This window comes from Cavia porcellus, unplaced genomic scaffold (genome assembly GCF_034190915.1).
Source record: "Cavia porcellus strain 051 isolate PalLab524CR breed Dunkin Hartley unplaced genomic scaffold, mCavPor4.1 scaffold_23, whole genome shotgun sequence".
Classification (NCBI taxonomy): domain Eukaryota; kingdom Metazoa; phylum Chordata; class Mammalia; order Rodentia; family Caviidae; genus Cavia; species Cavia porcellus.
In genome coordinates this window covers 61,589,572-61,610,257 of record NW_026947506.1, presented here as the reverse complement: position 1 = coordinate 61,610,257, position 20,686 = coordinate 61,589,572, and the positions used below count along the sequence as shown (strand labels likewise).

General features: G+C 38.0%; 1 long non-coding RNA gene and 1 pseudogene across 2 annotated transcripts in view; one reads left to right on the top strand and one right to left on the bottom strand.

The window, feature by feature from the left end:
- LOC106026745 (uncharacterized) overlaps positions 1 to 20,686 on the bottom strand; it is a 43,641-nt gene that overhangs the window by 8,735 nt on the left and 14,220 nt on the right. The window contains exon 5 of one of the 2 annotated variants that reach the window (XR_010042446.1): positions 6,528 to 6,662. This is a non-coding gene — a long non-coding RNA (uncharacterized LOC106026745). Of the gene's footprint in view, positions 1 to 6,527; positions 6,663 to 15,229; positions 15,853 to 20,686 lie in introns of those variants that run through there. The other variant, XR_010042447.1, reaches the window with a different exon arrangement.
- LOC100725243 (sodium-coupled neutral amino acid symporter 2-like) lies at positions 9,289 to 14,019 on the top strand (annotated as a pseudogene).

Sequence of the window (20,686 nt, the reverse complement as noted above, 5' to 3'; positions counted from 1 at the left end):
GTACCAGTAGTTCTTTAAAAAGCATTGTTATCATGATACACTGTAGCTGTGTCCTCATATTTGTGTTATCCACACAGAAGTTGGAAGGTGGGATTTTATCATCTACAATAGTGGTGAAATGTTTGAGATGTTCTAGTCCTTCCTCTACCAAATGCATAGTGGAAAGTCATATACATAGCCTGAAGACAAAAATCACTCAAGACAGCAGCTGCTCTGATGGCATTTAGTCATGCCCTGTGTTGAAACAGAAACCCGTCAGGGACATTTCCATTTGTAGAGATAGATAGCACAGCAAGCAGAGCTGGGTTGGAGGTGGAAGTGTCCATGTAAACAAGGTAAACTTGATGCTCCTTGAAATAACTGGGGCATATCTTCATATCTTTTGGATGTATGGGTACAGGCACAGAAATGTGCCTAAGAAGGAAAGAAATGTGGCTGTCCAAATATACAGAATGAATTCATTGAAACGTGGGCAGGAGTCCTTAGCAGTTAAAGGAAAAGTTTCCAAAGGAGTAGCCAGAGCAATGGGAGAAAGGGGAAAAGAAAACTCAAGGCGAGAGATGGTGTGGTCAGAGTGAAAAATGAGGCCAAGAAGTTGCACTGACACTCACTGATACTCACTGATACTTATGCTGGGGAAGAACAAAGAGATAGAGCAAAATTCTTGCTGTTTGTGAGCTCATGATCTAGTGAAAAAGTCATGGGATATTTTTCAGGTATATGAATATCTCACACTGCAGTAAATGTCAAGAAGACAGAGCACTGTAAGAGGCTGAAGCTTTCAGAGCTTTCAGTTTTAGGCAGAGTGGCCAGGAAGAGCTTGCTTCAGAGTGATGACACTTGAAGTACAATCTGACTGGAGCAGGGAAGGCAAGGTGCTCCTGCATTACATTCAAGAGGGTAAGATGCAGGCCCCCAGTTCAGGAACATGTTTCATGTGCTCAAGCAAGAACAGGGTGACTAGCATGCTGTGGGTAAGGATCACCCTCTCAGGGTCACACATCATTTGCAAAGCATGGGAGTTTGATTGGTATCATTTGGCAGATATTGATCTACCCATGAATTGCCCCTTACGTGTCAGGGCTTTCCAGACTGTCTTGGGGAACGTAAACTGCAGGTGGGGTTTGGATTAGAGGCAGAGAAGGAGGGTTAGGAAGCAACGTGGTGATGCAGATGACCACAGACAAATGCAAGCTCAGGACAGAAAGCTTTCATGTTACCAATGGAAGTAGAGATAACAGAAAGTATGCATAGATTGGTGTGGAATATGTCAAAGTATAAATTTTATTCATAGTACTAGACAAGTAGCAGTGCTGCTTACATATTAGGGAGGGTTGGAGAGTGGAGTGTTAGGATGCATAACTGGTGTGTAAGTTTGCATGCCACAATCGGATTGGCAAGACTGTTCCAGAAGAGTGCAGTGATACAGGAAAAATGGTTAAAGGAAAAACGGGGAAACGAGGGATATGCATAGGCATAATACAGTGAGCCAGGGAATAGGTAGCAGTTCTGGAGTTTCAGCAAGGGAGATGAGAGCAATGTAAACCACCTGTTGGGGAGGGGCGGGGACATTTGACATGGAAAGTCTTCAGAGAGAGGTAGTTAGTGTCCAGCAGAAGTGGGGTGGGGCACCAATACTGATGGAAGAGTTTGCCTTTTTGAAAGTAAAGAACAGTGGTCCACTCACATAACAGGCAAGTGGTACGAATGAATACTAACCCACAACAAAGCCATGGAAAAGATGAACAGGGGTTGAGGATGACCAGCACTGTTTCATTATCTCACATCATTTATATACAGAAGAGTTGCATCCTGGAACACAGTATCATATTTAGAATAGCTAAGAGAGCAGGTATTGGAGAATGAATACATTCAAGTTTAAGAATATTGCCTAATATGGACTGCTAGCCCGACAGCTTACAGATTGTAACTATATTCTTAAAAGTGAGCCTTTTTCCTTTTAGTCATGATAGAAAGAGTTAAAATAGCATATCCAGTCCATGAGCTCTGCTTCTAAAATTTCACCATTTGGGGAAATTTTATGGCCTTCTTTTTTCTTGTCCTTAATGCTTAAATGTATAGTGTATCTGTCTTTACTTGGAATTTACCTTGAATTTTTTTTAGTGTAATACCCTAGAAATGATTTCAAGTATACAAGGATGTGCATAGGTACATGTGCGAATCTTAAACTTCTATCTAGGAGAGTTGAGCATCAGGAAACTTTTGTATTGATCAGATTTAAGGAACAGTAAACAGCTTCCTCTGTAATCCTTACTCAGCAATTTGCTCACCTAGTTCTTTGTAGAACAGATGTTAGATATATGTAAACAGTGCCTGAGGTCATGTCATGAACTTCCTGGAACTTTAGGGGTCTCAGCGTTACAGGCTGGCAGCTGTTCTTCTCATCATAAAGCCAAAGCATTGAATAAGTTGCTAATTATGTAGGAAGGAAAATGGATATTCATGAATAGTGGAAATATGAAAAAGGGCTCTAAGAAGGACCATCTTGCTTTACTTGTGGCTTCATTATAAAGGTACTGCATTTCAGAAAAACTTCATAGCTGTAAATCTTGCACCTCTCATGCTGTTCTGTTCATCAGCCATGGGTAGGTGCTTTTGTCCATCAGTTATTGCCACAAAAGTCTTAATACTATGAAAAGATGAAATGTGCTCACTGTGAGTTAGGTATCACAGCTGACTACAACATGTCTAAATCCATTTTATATCTACCGCCTGTATGTTATATTGCATGTTGGTGGCACTTGGTATTTACTGAACAAATTTACACCTGTGCCCTTCACGAATGTGGAGGTGATAGCAATACTACCTGCTGGATGACTTTTGTTGCAATGTCCAGGCATTCCAATCAAAAAGCTGTGTAGGAAATTTACATGGGCAGTAGATGTGTCTGATTCCAGCTGTGACCTGACATCTTGCTTTAGCTGAGCACAATCTCTCAGTCACACTTCCCTTTCTCATCACAGGATAAACATCATGTACAACAGTTCTTAGCAAAGCACTTAACAGAGCTAAAATGAAAAAGCGGTGCTCTACTCTACTCTTTGCAGGTTTACTTAGAAAGGTTGATGTCATATGCTAAGATTGACCTCTGTCCTACCAACTGGAAAAGGATTGTCTTGGGAGCCATTCTCCTTGCCTTCAAGGTTTGGCATGATAAGGCTGTGTGGAACATAGACTTCTGCCAGATCCTCAAGAACCTTGCACTCCAAGACATGTGAGTTTAAAAGGTTTTGGTGACTTTTCTATCCATGTTCCAGTTCACTTGTCCCCTTAAGGCATGCATTTTAAGAAATATTTTAAATATTACATTATATAGAAAATAAAAATGAGCTTAAAACTATTATATCCTGTCAATCTACAGTATAGAGATTCATATTTTCCATCATTAATTTGTTTTAATGGATTATTATTGTAATGGTATGCTTCATAAGGTGTAATTTTTTCTGGAGGTTGCAGACAAGTATTTTATAACCTTACCAGCAGTATAACATATTACTGTGTTTATCTTCATGGCTTTTTAACAGCTTTCAGCGCCATTCCCTTCTTTAAGGGCTACCATGTCTGACTTTTGAAATAAATGTTTGATCACTGTTATATCCTTGGGGCTATAGGTTTAGTCTGAGTCACAAGTTGTACCTTTGCTTTAGCTGGTCTTTACAACAGAATTTATTCCAGACTCCTGTGCCTGCCTACCCCTTATTAGAACTGTTGTATGTGTGTAGAAATCAGGCTGATGGGCTCTGATTTTATGTGTATAGAAGGTGCAAAGGCAGCTGCCTAGTCACATAGCACAGGGCTGTTCCCAGTCATTTCTCTTTCCACTGCACTGAACTCACCCATGTGCGTGCATGTGCATGTGCTTGTGCATGTGTGTGTATACCCACACATGTACATTCTCTTCTGGTGAGGGGCAGCAGATACTGATCAACTTGGATTTCCCCAGCACAGAAACATGAGTGTGAGGGCTCTGACAATGTTCTTGTCCTACAAGGGATTTAGTCCACCTAAGACTTCTGTCTCTGACCTTTCCATCTTCCAAAGTTTAAAAGGGGTATCTTGTCATGGTCACAATTTGTTACCCCGTAATAAGACGCCGTTCATCATACTCTCATATGCTGAGACAGGGGAAAGGATTGCCTTTCTCATATAGTGTAGTTTTCTTTCCTTCCTTGCAAATTTAGGATGAACGCTTGCTTGAAGAGTTTGCCTCCTCAGAGAGCAGAATGGTGCATCTTTCCCTGGTGCCCCTCTACTTCCCCCTCAATATGTCTGCAAGCTTTTGAGAGCTAACATTAGCATACATTTATTTTTTTCTCTGCTCAATGTAGTGATGAATGTGTGTGAGGCATGAGTCACACAGATGCACTGCTGAACATTGAAGAAAGAATCATGAGCCAGCAATAGGCAGTAATGAATAGGCTATAACTATTCTTGTCCACCCAAAAGCAAATGTGCTGGGATACAGAAACAATTCAAAACAGCCTGTTGGCACATGAGTATTTTTTCTTCCAAGTTAAGTAGCCTCCCTACATCTCAGAATTTACAGCAGTCAGTATTAAGAACTGTGGGAGAAATAAAACCCAAAATGTGTAATTGTAATTGTAAAAAAGTGAGGGAAAAAGAGTGCTCTAAAGGATACAACTGAAAGTGTGTTTAGGAGTGTAAGATAAAGTTTTTGTTGGACCACTGAACACAACTGTTTGCAGTCTCACTGTTTGAATGTCCACTTTGTATGCTTTAATTTTGAAACTTGAACAACTATTTCTAATATGACTTTTATGTAATCTATTAACTAGTGATTTCTTACTGTTTATTTTGTTCAAATTCTGTATTACTTGTACCCTTTTCCTGTTTTGTTTTTCTTAAATAAAAAATTTTTAATAGAATTTACAGCAGTCCTTAGAAGCGCAAAATGACATTTTCGAAGATAGTCTACTTGATCACAATTGTCTGATGTTCATTTTTCTGTGTTCTTCCTCCACAGAAATCAACTGGAAAGGCATTACTTGTGTCTGCTTGAGTTTAATGTTAATGTGTCTGCCAGCACTTATGCCAAATACTACTTTGATCTTCGCTCTTTAGCAGATCACAGCAACATGTACTTTGTGTCTGTACCTCTCACCAAAGAAAGAGCACAGAAACTAGAAGTAAGGCTGTGCCTTCACTAACTAGGATGTTCTGTGAGCCACTAATGCCAGCATCGGTGGCTATATCATATAAAGTAGTTAAGGAAAATGGCAACTTTTGAAATTAACACTTTCAAGACTTTACTAAACCTTTAGTGTGTCATATATTTTAGTTCTTAAAGGTTCAGATAGAGATTCACTTTATTATTTAAAAGCAGTCCTAATTTCTTTGATCATAATTCAGAATAGTTTAATCAGCATTATTCTGACCAAATGGTTTTCCTTTTGAACCGCTACCTTTCTCCATAGCCACACATGATTAAGTACCTGGGCTTGTTTTCTTTATCATGTATACAAATACTGTTCACTTAATTACTTGTGCTAATTTTTACTCAATTTTAAAATTCATATCAGAACTCAGCTGTCCTACTTCAAGACCAAGGATTCAGTAGACAGATTCTTAGTGGCTAACATGACAGCCTATATGTAAGATATGTGATGTGTATGTGGAAATTGGAAGTACATGAGTTTTAAAGGGAAGTGGCAGCTTACATAGGCAAAATAATGCACATGGTTTGTGACTTTTGGTGATCCTCCACCAAAACAATTGATGCCTGAAAAAGATGCTTACATTCAAATGGTACTTTCTGTAGTGCGTCGGTGGCACAGTAAGTCCCCAAGTTACAAACATTTAATTTGCAGTTTTTCGCAGATTATGAAGTTTATTTCACTGGTGATTGCCTTTTCAGTGTTTTACATTGTATATTTGTGTCCAATGACTATGAGATTAATTTTGTTGGACTCACAAATAAATCTGACTCAGGAATGTTCTCCCAGAACAGAACTCATTCTTAAACTGAGGACTTATCCATTTTGGAATATGTATTTTGCTCCTACAACTCATGTTAATTTGAAGAAGCATCCTTTGGTGCTACAGAACTCTCCTGCTCTACATTAAATTCATACCACCTTCCAAGGAAATACCTTAGAGTTTGGAAACTAATAACAGCCAGATAGCATTGGAATAGCTCTGTCAGTATTTACTGATTGTTTTTGCACATACGTAGCTTTATCATTTTTAATATAGTTACACGATAAAAAATGCTGTTAGTAGCTTATTGTATCACCAAATTTTGTCAGCTTTGGAAACTCCATTTGTAAAGAGTGTAACTGAACAAACTTCCCTTAACTTGGTAATTGAATCATCATTAAAGAATGTTAGTGAATTGGCAGGAAGTAGCAGCCTCTTAACCTGGGAGTGCAGGTCTCAAACACCCAAAGCATCAGTGACCATGAAGTAGCTAAAGTAAGTTTGTATGACTAAACTTCTGTGATTAGATTATTTTTCTTTAAGATTTCTGTCTTTTAAAAAATTTTTACCTGTATTCCTTTTGATGAACTTTCCTAGGCAATGTCAAGATACTGTGAGGATGGAGGCTTGCACAGAGGTGAAATCAGAAAATCTTCCAGGGATGACAGCTTCACTGGAATTCGACTGTCAAAAGCCATCCTGTCCTAAAAGAGAGAGATGACATCTTAGACCCTCATTTACACAAGATGGACCACCTGTCTTGTAAAAAAAAAATCCAAAGTGAACATTTTTGCCAAAAGGAAAGACCTTGAATTTCAGAAACTGTTGGACAGTTATAGTTGTTTTACATGGGAAGAGGCCTTGTGAAAGCAGCAACACACTGCCTTTCTTCATTGATGTGAGCAGTTACTACTAGTACAAAGCAGAAGCTCCTGGCTGACACAACCATTCGCTTACTTCACAGGCCAATGCCTGTGAACTCTGCATGGTTTTTGGATTAAGAGTATACATTTAAGCTAGTTTAAAGTTGTAATAAATTTATAAGGTAGATTTTTTAAATAGTATCTGTATACTTTTCATGTCCCCTGCCACTATATAGCTTTGTAGACTTTTAGGATTATCATAGTATTACTGTTAAAAAATGGGGAACCTTTTGTATTACATGGTGCTGAGAGAAAAATCCCCATTCCTACCCATGTCTCAGGTAGTATGTCTATTACTGAGTCATTCAACCAGCCCCCAATAGGAGTATTCACACTCATGAAATCATTTAGGACTGCACTACCACTTCATCAGTATTGAAGGTTCTTCCTTCCTGTGGTATCACTGAGTTCCTAAGCAGTCATGTCAGCAATTTTACACAAAAAATCAGCCAGAGCACACTTGCCACTCAGGTTCTTTACAAGCACTACTTAGCAGCCTCATGCCGTGCCGTGTCTGTGGTCATAAAGACAAATCATCTGCTATTGGCAATCTACTTTTATGGGTTCATACAGAATCTTATGAGTTAAAAATGATGCTGATAATTTTTTGATGATTTCCCTTTGTTAAGTAAACACGTCAGAAGATATTTCTATAACGCGAACCAATATGATGGTTCAATAATCACTACAGATAGTAAAGTACAAGGCATCCCAAAAGTTTCAGAGTAGTTTTAAGCCTTTGGCTACTATGTTTGTGCCTTTACGGGCACTGGAGTAGGTAAAAAAGCTGCAAACTTACAAATCCTTATTGGAACATTTCAGTTTGGTGAGTTTAGAATATTCTTCATTTATTCTAAACTTTTTCTAGTCTCTTAAAAAAGGATAGAAAGCAGAACTGGAACCAAAGTTAAAAGCTTAATTTTCACATTTCCCAAGATAATTCTTCCAGATAATATATGATAATGTTTTAAATTCTGTATTTATACATGGTACCAAAGCTTAAAATGACACTAAGATTTTTGGGATGTTTTATATTGCAAAGAGTTTCCCTCTTGTTTGTGAGGAGTTCTTTAAGAGCTGTGCTATTTTGAGTATCTAAATTTCTTGTTTCTTGATTTGGTGAAGGAGGGTATTAATATTAATAGCAATATTAATTGGCATGTTTCATAAAGGAATTGGACACTAACAGCAGCACTTGATATGAAAGTTTATTTTGAAACCTATCTTACATCCTACCCTGGCATCAGGTGCCCCATTGGGAGCCCGATTATTTAAGACAGAAATTACACAAACCTTAGGAACATAATATAGGTTTTACAGGACAGAAATTAAGTAATTTTAGACAACTTACAACAATGTTACCTCAGTATTAAAAATTAGTGTTTTGGGGCCGGGGATTTAGCTCAGCGGCATAAGAACCTGCCTTGCAAGCAGGCGGTCGTGAGTTTGATACCCGGTATCAATTAAAAGGAAAAAGTTAGCGTTTTGCCTCATAAATACATTTCTTTCCTTCTCAAATAAAACAACCTACCAACTCAAAAGATAATGATTTACAGAATTTCAAACTTACAGATTTGAATGTTATTTGCAGATGTTTTGTGAGGGAATCCTAAAATTTATATTTATTTTTCATTTCCATGTCTATGTTTTTAAAAAGTAATAAACTACTTTGATTACAACATAGCTGTTACGTTCCTTGTTACTTCTCTGTTCACATAACAGTATATCTCTCCAGAATTTAAATATTTTGTGTCATTCTAATTGGGTTAAAAGCATTCTCGAAGAAACTTTAAAACTGACGTGAGCCAGGCCACTGCATACGTAATTAATGTATTTCACTCATTCATCTGAGCATAATGCAGATAAATAGTATATCTCAGAGACAAAAGCACATAAGAATATACTTGAGAAACCACTGATTAAAATGTATTAGTTGAGTGCCAGGTGTTTAGCTCAGCAGTGTAAGTCCCTGTTTCGCAAAAGCAAAGTCTTGACTTTGATCCCTGGTACCAAAAAAATTTTAATTTAATTTTAAAAATACAAAGCATATTACTTGGAATGAAGTGGAACAATAGGTTTTGTCTATGAAAAGAAACATTTAAAAAATGCTGCAGTGGTGGTGCACTCTGTAATCCCAGAACTCAGGAGGCTGAATTAGATGGATTGTTGCAAGTTTCAGACCACCTGGGCTACAAAATGAAATAAAGACTAGCCTGAACTACACAGCAAGACCTTGTCTCAAAAACACACACACAAAACAGATCAAGTAGAAGATTTAATTAACTAATTCTTCCTAACTTGGAACTCAGTTTTTAAAAGCACAAAGACAGAGAACCACACCACACCACCATGGAGCACAACTTCTGCACCATGCTTAATACCCAACATTCCCCAAGGGACATCTGGGATGCTAGGAACAATTGGGAAGCCCCAGGATGACCTAGGCCCCTGCTGGGCCTACCCTTCTACAAGAACACTGGGCTGCCCAGGCAGACCTGGGTAACCTAGGACTGCCACCATTGGGCCCATCCCTCATTGAGAACACCTTGGACACCCTAGAAACTGATATACCTCATACCACCACCAAAAAACACCAGGGACACCCCAGAACTCCTGGGTTGCTTAGGACTGCTGCCGCTGGGCCCGCCCCTTCACAGAACACCTGGGACAACAGTGGCATGACTGACTACCTAGATCTGTTGCAGTGGGCTGTTCCTTAGGGGAATCCACCCACCACCTGGACCTAGTACTTCAGTTGATCTTTGGATTCAACCCCTTCTTCCAGAACCTTGGACTACAGTGAATTACCGTGCTGGCTGGATCGGAGACTAGGGAACTCCCCACCCAAACAGAAGAACTCAGCAGCTCTAGTCAGTGTGGTAAGTTTGCCCCTAAAGTACAGGTCTGCTGTGAGTAAATAGGAGCAGAAGTGAAACACCTTCCAACCGGTAAAACCTTGATGAACCTGGCAAAATTTCAAGGGTAATCCCCTCCTCCACACAGAGAACATCAGACAGGTTGAGGAGTGTGCCACTAAGGCCTCCCCATTTTGGGGAAAATTAAAAGAGCTTATGAGACCCCGCTGACACACTATGGCCTCAGCTGACACAAACACTATGGTCAGGGAGAGCTGGTGACCTGCAACAACCTGAAGAGATAGTAACAGCAGGAACTAAGAGTTAACCTACATCTATACTTTTAGGTTGGTTAGTCTAGAAAGAATATAGGACTCACCCAACAGACGCTGAAGGAGGAATTCAGATGACTGGCTCTCCTCTTCACTGTGATACCCAGAAACTGGTCTAACATCAACCACACAGTAGGACGCTAAAATTACCACTACCGATGGTTCGGACTGCTGGGATTGAAAGACCAAATATTTACCCAAAATGTGAAAATGACAAAATGAAGAGGAAAAATTCTATCTCAAACATCTAGTCCATCAGGAGCAAGTACATGTGACAATGAAATAGAGGACTTTAAAAGTCACACACCAGGAATCTCTGAAAAGAGAGCAAATGAAGTAAAGAAAAAAAATCCATGAGGCTATAGAAAAAATAAAATTAGAAATAATGTCTTATGTAAACACAAAAATAACAACCTTGGTAAATAAGTTGCTCTTCATAGCTAAAGAAAAAATAGATTAAAAAATACAGGAGCATGGGAAATTGATCAAAACTTTGAATGAACAATGCCAAAAGCAAAATCCATAAAACACATTCGAGGAGTCATCCAAGTAATAAAAAATTCTATTGAAAGTTAACAAAACCGCTTAAATGAAGATGAGGATACAATTTCAGACCTTGAAGACAGGTTCAAAGGTTAGAACTTATAAAAACAAAAAGCAGCATGAAATGACAATCCAGCAGCTTCAACATGATGCCAACAGAAACAACATAAGCTAATAGGCAACAGTGAAGATGCAGGAGTCAATGCAAATGACATACCTAAAATATTCACAGAAGTAATGACAGGAAATTTCCTACACAAAGGGAAAAAATTTGATATACAGAAAAGTGAGGTATACAGAATGCCAAGAGTCACAAGCAACACAATTTACCCCAGACATGTAATAATTAAGATCCAAGACACACAGCATAAAAAATGAATACTGAAAGCTGTTAGAGAAAAGACACAACTCATCTATCAAGGGAAGCCTAGTAGAATCACAGCAGACTTTTCAGCACAAACCTCCAATTTAAGAACACCTTGGAGTGAAGTATTTCAAGCACTAAAAAAAAAAAAAAAAAAAAAAAAAACAACTTTCAACCCAGACTGATGTACCCAAAAAAACTGTCCTTCACACTTAGTGATGAAACAAGATACTTCTGTGACAAAGAACAACTGATGAAATTGATGTCCACAAAACCAACCCTAGAAAGAGTACTGAAAGACATACTAGATGGAGATAAAAATGACCAAAATCTCAAGAACAACAACAGAAAGAAACCACTAGACTGGACAAGATATGCAAATGGAAAATAAATATATGAAGAAATGTTCACCATCACTGGTCATTTGAGAAATGCAAATTAAAACAGCATTGAGATTTCATCTCACCCTGGAAAGGATGGCTGCCATCAAGAAAACAAATGATACCAAATGTTGGTGAGGATGTGGGAAAAAAGGGACAATTCTCCACTATTAGTGGGAGTGAAGTCTGGTGCAACCACTTTGGAAATCTGTATGGAGGTTCCTCAAAAAACTAGGATTGGAAGTTCCATTCAATCCAGCTATTCCCCTGCTGGGACTTTCCCAGAAAAATTGAAAAGGTCATGTCACGGTGATATATGTGCACCCATGTTCACAGCAGCACAATCTGTGATAGCTAAATCTTGGAAACAAACAAAATGCCCATCAACCACAGATTGGATGAAAAAGATGAGGTATTTTCATACAATGGGATATTATTCAGCTATAAAAAGGATGATCTTGAGGCCTTTATAGGTAAATGGAGGCAACTTGAGGCTACACTCATTAGTGAAGTAAACATGACTCACATTAGTAAATACCACATTGTCTCTCTAGTATAAAAAATAAGAACTGACAGAATAATAGGATCCAACAAGTATAATAAATATTGTAAAAGTGAAAGGGAAGGAAAGTGCTCTGAAGAATATAATGGCATGTATAGTGTGTAAGATAGATGAACATATTACAAAATATCTATTAGATAAATACCTATTAGATCACTGAACAGAAGAGACTGCACTATCACTGTCTGAGTGCCTAGCCACTTTTTATGCTTTGATTTTATAACTTTAACAACTATTGTTAAGATGACAATATGTAATGTATCAACTACTGATTTATGATGTTAATTTTTAAATTCTGTATTCTACTTTTTTCTCATTTTTTCTATTTTGTTTTTCTAAATTTCCTCTTGTTTCTTTTTTTTTTTTTTTTTGTCTTTTTCCTTTTTATCGGTACCAGGGATCGAACTCACGACTGCCTGCTTGCAAGGCAGGTGCTTATGCCGCTGAGCTAAATCCCCAGCCCCCGCTCTTGTTTCTTTAAATAAAATTTTTTAAAAAGACACTTGGTCTAATTTGAAAACAGCCTCTGGATCAATTACCATGCAAAACATTGGAGCTATGTCAAGCCTTCTCTTCATAGTGTAATATGAGTTATCCTTGATGATCCACACATTCATAAACATTGAAGACACAACTGGTTTGTGGTATCTGACTAGACCAGTATCTATATTTGGTTCTGCTGGTGCCACTGCCATTCACTCTTCCTTTGTCACTGCTGGAAATGTTAGCAAACTTGGGATATACTAGTGGCCTTTCCTTGTTGAGTACTTTCTTTCTGATGATTTGCAAAAAAATTTCAGATTCCTTATCCTATGAAAATTACTTTGATATTAAATGAAACAATGAATGGCTCCTCCACACAAACAGCTTTCATAACTTACAATTGTATCAAAGCAATCACAGTTGATTCTATTACAATAAGTCTTAGTTACTTTTCTTGTTGCTGAGACAAAATAACCAACACCCCAAATTAAAGGGGGAAAAGGCTTATTTAGTTCAATTTATAGAGGTTTCAATCAGTAATTTCCTGGCTCCACAGAAGGATAGCACATGACACAGGGGCAACTGTTCATGTGTAGAAGACAAAAAATGAGAGAGAGACAGACAGACAGACAGACCGACAGACAGACAGAGTCAGAGAGAGAGAGAGACAGGACAAAATTCTTTCTGTGCCTTACAATGTGTGCAGGCCACCCATCTAAGGTAGGGGTAGCACTCATATCCTTAGCCCCAGATTTGGAACATAAATTAATAAACTCTGGATTCAGCCACCTCTGAAAAGCCTGCCCCACCATAACTGCAACTATTGGATGAACATCTAATCACAAACCATAAGACCATGCTATTTTATCTTAAACCCACAAACCACTGTACCAATTATGAAGTTTTCATGTGTTTCTCATTGGCCATTCGCCCATCTATGAAAAGCTGAAAGGCTGCAGCTGTAGGGGAATGACGACTGTGTCCAACATTTCTTTTTTTTTTATTTTTCTCATGTATCTGCTTGCTGTCCTCTTTGAATGCTTGACTTTTTATGAACATGCTGGGTCAGAACTGCTTCACACACACTCTTCTCATAGGAAATTATATTATTTTTCCAATTATTCATTTGGTTGTGTTAATGGCCATCACCCTGAAAGTATTATCAATTATTTTCTCAATCCCAAGTTCTGTAATGCACTTGTTATGTGCATCAAAATACTTCAGTCAGTAACAGTAGACTCTTTACAGTTCTATCCTGGCATTTTCCAACTTGCTTACCATCAGTGTCCCAACTATGAAAGATATCTTTGGTTACTGGTGTGTCTGTGGCTATATAGACTTTTACTCTTCCATCATCCTTCTGTATCAAGTTGGTGAAGGACCTATAACATCTGAGCAGAAGACTGGGGCTCTGTTTTTCCTGTTAAATGGCATAGTCATGATGATCATAAGTGTGGCCTTGATTGTATATGGATTGCTCTGGAGGCAGTTATTAATTGACAATGCCCAAACTCAAATAGTCCATGTGGTACCAGTGTTGTGTTTAGTCTCAACTATTGTGAAACTTCACCTGTTTTCAGTTTCACCTCTACCAAGTGCTGGCACATGGCAAGCAGTAAAATATTTTGACATTTTCAAAACTTTGTTCTACATTTTGGTTTTTAGCTTTATCTTGGAAGTTAACCTCATGAGCACAAAAGGTACAAATATACAACTCAACATTATTGTACTGCCTAAGAGTTGGCAGTAAATCTACATCTTCTCTACACTGTGTTTACCAAACAGGAATATAACACTCAGAACAACTCCATTTTTCCTGTCCTTTATAATGCTATGAAGTTTAGAAACAATTGTAGTATAATTACTATTTTATAACATCAAAGAAGAAACTAAAAACACTTCTTAATTACTACATAAATATTGGTGAATAAGTAAAAATAAAAAGTCTGTGTCCCACCAGCCCAGCCACCCTACTTCCTGGACCTAGTATTGCTGTTGAACTTTGGCTTCCACTCCTCCTCCCAGAACCTTGGTCTGCAGTGGATTAACCATGCGGGGTTGATGGGAGACTCAGTAACCCCTCATCAGACCTCAGCAGGCTCCCACCAGTCCCTAAAATACAGGTCTTCTGTGGACAAATAGGAGCCATCGTGAAGCTCCCTCCAGCTGTATGACCTTGATGAACTTGGTAAGAGTGTGAGTTATTCCTTCCTCCACACAGAGAACATCAAGCAGGTTGAGGAGTGTGCCAATAAGGCCTCTACCAACTTGGAAAAAATTAAAAGGGATTATGATACACCAAGTAACACAGCGGGGTCTCAGCCAAGACAAACTACAGACAGGGAGATCTGGTGACCTGGAACAACTTGAACACACAGTAACCCCAGGAACTAAGTAAGGGTTGACTTACATCAATACTCCTATGCTAGTCAGCCAAAGAAGAATGTAGGACTCACCAAAGAGAACCTGTAGGAGGAATTCAGATGACTGGCTCTCTTCTTCACTGTGATACCCAACAAATGGACAAGCAAAAACCACACAGCAGTACCCTATAATTCACACTATCGACAGTTGACTGTTGGTATTGAAAGACCAACTATTAGACCAAAAGTTGAAAATGACAAAACAAAACAGCAAAATGCAATCTCAAACATCTAGTCAATCAGGAGCAAGTACAGTGACACTGAAATAGAGGACTTTAAAAGTAATACACCAGAAATCTCTGAAAACATAGCAAGTGAAATAAAGAAACAAATCCACACGGCTATAGAAGAAATCAAATTAGAAACAGCTTCTCATGTAAAGAAAGAAATAATAAAGGAGTTGCTCAGCATAGCTGCAGAAGAACTAGACAAAAAAAGTATAGGAGCATGGGAAATTGATTGAAACATACAAAACAATATACAAAACAAGCAGAATCCATGAAACAAATTCAAAGAGATATCCAAGAAACAAAAAATCTATTGAAAGCTGGAAAAACTGTTGAAATGAAGCTGAGGATAGACTTTCAGATCTTGAGGACAGGATTGCAATTAGCAATCATGAAAGGATACAACTTTAAAATGCAGCATGAAATGACAATCCAGTAGCTTCAAGACAATGCCACGAGAAAGAGTGTAAGACTAATAGGCACCAATGAAGATGCAGAAGCCAACACAAATGACATCAGTAAAATAATCATAGAATACCAGAAAATTTCCCAAATATGAGGGAAAAAATCTGATATGCAGATACATGAGGCATACAGAATGCCAAACAGTCACAACCAACATAAATCTACACCCAGACATACAATAATTAAGATCCAAGATACACAGCATAAAAACAGAATACTAAAAGCTGTTAGAGAAAAGACACAACTCACCTATTAAGGAAAGTCCATTAGAATCATGGTAGGCTTTTTAGCACAAACCTTCAAGTCAACACTAACTGACAGGGAGATATTTCAAGCCCTGAAAACAAAACAATTTTTTAAAATTTTATTTAAAAGGAAAAAGAGAAAAAACAAAACAAAGCAGTGTGAGGGTACAAGTAATATAGAACTACAAAAAAAAAAAAACAGTAAGAAATCACCAGTTAATAAATTACACATTGTCGTCTTAGAGATAGTTGCTCAAGTCACAGTATCAAAGCATACAAAGTGAAAATTCAAACAGAGAGACTGCAAACAGTTGTGTTCAATGATCCAACCAAAAACATTAATATGGTCAGCTATTTAACACCCCTAAACACACTTGCAGTTGTATCCTTTAGTGCAAAAACAATTTTTAACCCAGATTGATGTACTCAGGGAAATTTTCTTTCAAATTTAATGGAGAAACAAGATATTTCCATGACAAAGAACAACACACAAAATTCATGTCCAAAAACCAACCATAGAAAGAGTACTAAAAGACATACTAGATAGAGATAAAAATGACCACAATCTCCAGAACAACAACAGAAAGAAATCACCAGGCAGGACAAGCAATTAAACAAGACAGAAAAGCAGAAAACCAACCACAGGAACATAACATGACAAAGTTGAGCCACTACATATGCTATATCCATCAGTGTAAATGACCTCGATTCACCTATCAAAAGAAAAAGGTTGACAGAATGGATCAAGAAACAGGATCCCATAAGATGATGTATACAAGACATACATCTGACTCAAAAAGAAACTCAATAGATTAAAAGTCAAAAGGTGAAAAGCAGTATTCCATGCAACAGGAACACAAGAAAAAGCAGTGGTGGCTATTCTTTTTACACACAATGTGAACTTCAAACCTAATGATTAAAAGAGATAAAGAAGGTCACTAAATACATGTTAGTGAAAAAAATTCAAGAGGAAGAACTAACAATTATAAATATATATGCACCAAATAAAGGAGCACCCAACTATATAAGACAAATACTAATGGGCATGAAAACCCAAATACACAAGAACACAATTGTAGTAGGAGACCTTAATATCCCACTGTCACAAAGAGATAGATCAAATGAAAAAAAAGTCACCAAAGAAATAATAGAACTGAATCATACCTGTGAGCAAATGGACTTAGAAGATGTTTACAGAGTGTTCCACCCAATTACATCAGAAAATACATTCTTCTCAGCTGCGTGTGGGACATTCTCCAAAATAGAACAAATATTAACCCATAAAACATCCTTAAGTAAATGCAAAGGGATTTAAATTATCTTATATGTATTATGTGACCAAGGCACACTGAAATTGGAAATTAATGACAAAATAAATTGCAAAACCTGCATAAATACATAGAAATTAAATAACTTTCTGAAAAATCAGTGGATTACAGGTTAAATTAAAAAAGAAATAAAGCAATACCTACAATTCAATGAAAATGCAGATACAACATACTGCAACCTGTGGGACACAATTAAAGTAGTTGTAAAAGGAAAATACATAGCAATAAACTGTCATATCAAGAAAATGGAGCAAGCACAAATAATGTAGCAACCTGATGCTACATCTCAAGCTGCTAGAAAAGAAGAGCAAGTCAAACCCAAAGCTCATAGAAGAAAGGAAATTATAGTTCCGGGAGAACATGGCGGGCAGATAACAGCTACTACGGAGGCTCTCTGAAAGGCTCGGCTCAAAAGTCAGGAAGGGTGCGGAGTAAGGAGACATAAGCAGGTGGAGATATACTCTGCTGACTCAGGAACGAACTGGGCTGAGAGAAACCAACTTGGAATGCAATCCTGGTGCTAAAACAGGAACAGAAAAGCCTCAGTGTGGAGGCTGGACCCCGCGCCATTGGAAGCCGCGATTTGGGTTTCCCGCCGTGTGAAGACTGCCTCTACATCGGCTCGGCAAGGAGAGAGATGCACGGAAGCTCTGAGAATGGGAATCTGCGAACAGAGTCAAAAACAGGACAGGCAGGGAGGCGTGCACTGACTTGTGGTGAGGTGAGTGAGAGAAACTGACACTCTACCAAAGTTTGACTCCAGCGGAGGACATTCTGGGCCCAGTCAGTCCTGTGGGAGCAGGGCGCGGTGGCGACTCCAGCCACACATCCCCCTGTCAGGCGGGATTGGTGAAAAGTGCCTAGCCTACGGGACGCTACTGACGGACCCAGTAGGCTAGCCCAACCCAGATCCCAGAGCCTGACGGTGGCCAGGAGGGGCAGGCCCCGCATAGGCTGCCTGGTCTGGAACTTCCTGGTGTGCTGCGGTGGGCAGGAACACCTAACCAGCGCAATTCAATCAGGCTGTGGCTGACAGGGAGAGAAGCTGGGTCTCCTATATAAGCTTGCATATATAAGAAACAGAGAATATGGGAAGAGGTAGCAACAAGAAAGGCTCCTCGGCCCCCAATTCTGAGAAACAGGCAATAGTGGACACCGCACCAATAGACATAAAGCGCCATATAGAGAGCCTCATAGATCAGTTCAGGAATGAAGTTATCAATGACCTGAAGTTAGAAGTATGCAGAATAGTTAGAGAAACGCTAAGCACCACCGAAGAAACAACAAATGGTGGAATGGAAGAACAGAAAAAGAGGGGAGAATTGTTTGATGGAGAAAACAGAGAAAGCATAGAATACGTGAAGCAGGTTCAAAGGGACTACCAAGAAACTAAGAAGTCTATCGAAGATTGGGATAACAGCTTCAAAGAAACTAAGGACAGACTATCTGAACTGGAGGTCAGACATGTAATATGGGAGAATGAAATGAAAAACTTCTTAAAAATAACAAAGAAACAAACAGCAATAATATAAAGACAAGAAGATGATAAGAGGATCCATAATTTAAGGATTAACAACATAAAAGAAGAAGTAGGGACATAAACAAATGAACTACAAAAGCTACTCACAGAAATAATCCAGGAGAATTTTCCTAATTTAGCAAAAGGTAAAGATACTCAGATGTATGAGGCATACAGGACCCCAGCTACCTACAACCCTAACAGAGAAACACCCAGGCATATAATAATAAAAATTCCAGAAATTCAATACAAGAACAGAATATTAAAAGCTGTCAGAGACAAGAAACAGACCACTTACAAGGGAACACCCATCAGAATTACAGCAGATTTCTCTGCACAAACCATCAAATCACGAAGAGTGTGGGGGGAAATAATTCAAGCTTTGAAAGATAATAATCTCCAGCCAAGATTGAGATATCCTGCACAACTTTCCCTGGAAATTGATGGAAAAACAAGGTGCTTCCAGGATAAAGAGGAACTGGGGGAATTTGCAACCACCAATTCAACTCTACAGAGAGTATTGCAGGGTATTCTAAAAAAAGAAAAACACAAAGAATCCAGAAATAGTGGCGGGAAGGCCACAACAAATGGAGCAGAGAACAAAATGAAGAAGACAAACTGACAGCTACTGACAGAAAAAGAGCTCAACAGAAATGAGGCAGAGAAGATTGAATGATAGGAACAGCTACTTTGGAGAAAATGACATCTTAATAGGTAATACTGATTTAGTATCATCTTGTTTTGAAGTCTCATCAAGCTTTTGTTCTTCTGTCTCCAATGGTCTAAATAGGTTATATCTTATTGGATTTTATTATGTACGATAGTATAAGCAAAAACATTTTAAAGACAAGGAGATTATACAGAAACCATTGTTCATTTTCTGTTAGTCACTTCTAAATACTCTGTAATGCTGTCATTCTCTTAAATGGTTTTACATTGTTTTGATATATTTAATGCTACAATATATGAAGTTGTGCTCAAGGATTTCAAGGAGAGAGACAATATGGTAACTACTTTTAGGTCAGGATTATCTGGTGGTGAAACACTATTGAACAGAACTGTTTGCAGTATCATTGTTGGAATGTCCACTTTACAAGCTTTAATTTTGTGACTTGAACAATTATTTCTAAGATGACAATATGTAATCCATTAACTAGTGATTTCCTACTGTTTATTTTTTTTCTGTAAATCTGTATAACTTGTACCATTTATCTGCTTTTTTTTCCTCCTTAAATAAAATTTTTTTAAAAAAGAAGAAAGGAAATTATAAATATCAGAATAGAAATTAATGCAATTAAAACTAAAGAAATACAAAGAATTAATGAATCAAAGAGCTGGCTTTTTGAGAGAATAAACAAAATTGATAAACCTCTAGCCAACCTTAGTAAGAAAAAATTAAAACTCAAATCCACGCACAAAAAGACTTAAAATAGAGAAATCAGTACAGATCTCATTCAAATTCAAAAGATCATAAATACCTATTTTGAAAATCTAGTCACATAGGGTGGAAAACACAGAGGAAATGGACAGATTTCTAGAAACATATGAACTACCAAAGCTCAATCAAGAAGATATAACAATTTGGAATAACTCAACAACAGCTATTGAAATTGGAAACATGATTAAAAACTTACCAACAAAGAGAAGCCCAGGCCCTGATGGATGCACAACTGAATTCTGCAAGAAATTTAGAGAAGGTTTGATGCCAATACTGCTTAAGCTCTTCAATGAAATTGAAAGGGAAGCACTCCTCCCTAACTTATTCCTGGAAGCAAGTATTACTCTCATACCAAAAGCAGAGACAGACCCAACCAAAAAGGAGAACTATAGGCCAATTTCCCTAATGAATATCGATGCAAAAATCCTCAATAAAATAGAATACAGCAAATCATCAAGAAGATTATACATCACTACCAAGTGGGATTTATTCCAGGAATGGCTTTAAAAAAACATATACAAATCAATAAATGTAATACACCACATCAACACAGCCAAAAACAAAGAAACACATGATCAAGAAGAGCAAGGCAAGGCCAAAGCTCAGAAGGGAGGAAATTATGAAGATTAGAGCAGAAATTT